The sequence below is a fragment of the Helianthus annuus genome, chromosome 7 (assembly GCF_002127325.2).
Source record: "Helianthus annuus cultivar XRQ/B chromosome 7, HanXRQr2.0-SUNRISE, whole genome shotgun sequence".
Lineage (NCBI taxonomy): Eukaryota > Viridiplantae > Streptophyta > Magnoliopsida > Asterales > Asteraceae > Helianthus > Helianthus annuus.
The window spans coordinates 143,514,098-143,516,768 of record NC_035439.2 but is presented as its reverse complement, the minus strand read 5'-3'; the positions used below and the strand labels follow the sequence as shown (position 1 = coordinate 143,516,768).

At 37.7% G+C, this 2,671-nt stretch overlaps 1 long non-coding RNA gene across 1 annotated transcript; it reads left to right on the top strand.

Annotated features, from left to right (window-relative positions):
- The first annotated feature begins 702 nt into the window (after window positions 1–702).
- LOC118480491 lies at window positions 703–947 on the top strand. The gene is made up of 2 exons (XR_004862974.1): window positions 703–793; window positions 883–947. It is a non-coding gene; the product is annotated as an uncharacterized LOC118480491 (long non-coding RNA).
- Window positions 948–2,671: the final 1,724 nt, after the last annotated feature.

Below are 2,671 nucleotides of genomic sequence, written 5' to 3'. Positions count from 1 at the left end.
ACCCCATCACAACCTTCTATCGTCGCCACCACCTGCTTGCACCGTCACCACCCACCCCACCACCATCACCACCCACCATTTCTACCATCACCGGCCACTTTTCCGCCACCCACGTCATCAACCAACACCGCCGCCAACTTTCATCTTTTCATCTTTAGTCTCCAACTTTCTAAAATTACATGTATGCTCCCTATGGTTTGATCATTTGTTACTCGGATAGTCCCGTGAGTGGATGGTCGTTAGTTTGCTCAATTAAATTTATGTAAAATGACTAAATTGCCCTTAATGATAAAACAAAATAAATTAAATAATTATTAAATATATATTTGTTGGGCCACTCAGGGGACTATCCGAGTAACAAATAAACAAACCACAGGGAGCATATGTGTTATTTTAGAAAGCTATGGACTAAAGGTGAAAAAATGGCAAACCACAGGGACCATCCGGGTAATTAACTCTAAATATTAATAAAAAGTAACATTACACTAAGGCTTGATAAGGCTCGACGAGCCTGGAAAGCTTCACATGCCCAAGCTTGGGCTCAATAAATAAACGAGCTTTATTCTAGGCTCAAGCTCAGCTCGGGCTCGATAAGGCTCGGCTCGTTTCAAGCTTTTTCTTGAGTCGATCTCGAGCAGCTCACGAGCCGCTTGGCTCGTTTGCACCCCTAGCATATACACACACATGTATGTTAAATGCTACAAAACTTGGGCTTGTTCCAGGTCAGCAGCTAGTAATTACCTCAAAGAGGCCGGTGATGCTCATGGCACTGTCAAAATTCAAATTTCCATAGGTAACTTTCTTGGTTAAGCAGTATGCAAACTTAACAGATTCATATAAACCGCCTTGTCTCTGACGTCGTTTAATTATGTGTATTGATAGGGGATGGACCAAGAACGGGTGTGGCTTGGGGGTGTGATTTAAGTTATGACTATGTGAAGATTAACGCGGAATACACGACATAGGGACTCCACTTCTCTATTATGTACCAAGTCAGAAAGAAGGTCTGTTTAATTTAGAGTAAATTTCAAGAATTGTCCTTCATCTCTATACCAATTTTCAGGCGTTGTCCTTTATGTTCAAAATTGACGAATTTTGTCCTTTATGTTTTCATATCATACACGTTTTGTCCTTTAGGCCTAACCCAGTTAGTTTTTTCAGTTAAATTTGGTCATATGCTTTGCACATGAGGGATTTTGTCAATTCAAAGGTAAGTTCAACGATAGATTTACAGCTCAAAGCTTCTGCAACCTTCGAATTGACAAAAATACCCTCATGTGCAAAGCACATGACCAAATTTAACTGAAAAAACTAACTGGGTTAGGCCTAAAGGACAAAATGTGTATGATATGAAAACATAAAGGACAAAACTCGTCAATTTTAAACATAAAGGACAACGCCTGAAATTGGGTATAAAGATGAAGGACAATCCTTGAAATTCACTCTTTAATTTATAACCGTGGAAGCTGAATTCGAACGCGCTAGAGGGGCTCAAGCTTACCAATGCACCAGGCTGTTGAAACTGCCCCTTATTTGTAACATACAGTGTTTGAGCACTATGTAAGAATAAATAAATAATATATTTATTTATATATGGCCATTATAATCATTTACATTATATGGATCAAAATATATAACAATCCATTAAATAATTAGTTGGTAATTGTTGATGGGCCTTATTACCATTATTAACTAATTAGGGTTTCCTCCTGGGGGCATATAAGGAGACTTGTGTTGAGGTTCTAGGGTTAGACACATAACCTAACTGATTCACATAACATCAATCGACCTCCTCTCTACAGCCGATTACCCTTTATCGGTTTCTCATACCACCATCATTAGATTGCACCCTAAGGAGGAACCAGATCAAGATGACAATCATGTCAAACCTTATTGCTGCGTTTCACATCTGGATTCTCTGCTGACCTGTACTACTGCAATCAGGTATGTTTTCATGTTTTCCATTATGCCTAAAACAGAACTGACCAACATGTGGTATCAGAGCATATGTTGATTAGTCAGTTCTGTTTTCGTATCCATTAATTATGGGATTGAAATCTGGAAAACGGACTTTTGAAAGCCTAATTAAATTCATAGCCGGTTTCGAGTCACATAACCCGAGTCCACTGTTTCGCGGAAAAAGATTGTTTTAATGACTCGGAATCATAATCATAAATCTTAACTGTCCGAAATCTGTATAAAACTCTTAAATATTCAGGTTTCGGGTTCCAGAATTATTATTTTATTTATTAGGGTTCTTCATGTTCTTAGTGAAATTCGAATAAATTCCCTTATTTTGGAATGAATTAAGGATTAGAAGGTGTTTTTCCTGTATTTGATTAATTTTTATCCCTTAAGATTTCGAAAAAATCTGTTAATGTTATTAGATATAATTTTCCAAATTATTGGATAAATATAAAATATCTTTTAAAATCAGGAAATAAAATATACCAAATCCCTTAAAATTCGAATTTCAAACTTATCACACAATCAGCTGATTAACAGGAAGTTTCGAGATCCCTTTAACGAGCCGAGACCAAGATCTCGACTCGAGACCATAAGGTCTCTACTCGAAATCATAAGTGTTCTCAAATCTTCATAACTCGAGACAACGATTTCGACTCGAGACCACAGGGTCTCGACTCGAGACCACCAAGGTTTCGACTAGGGA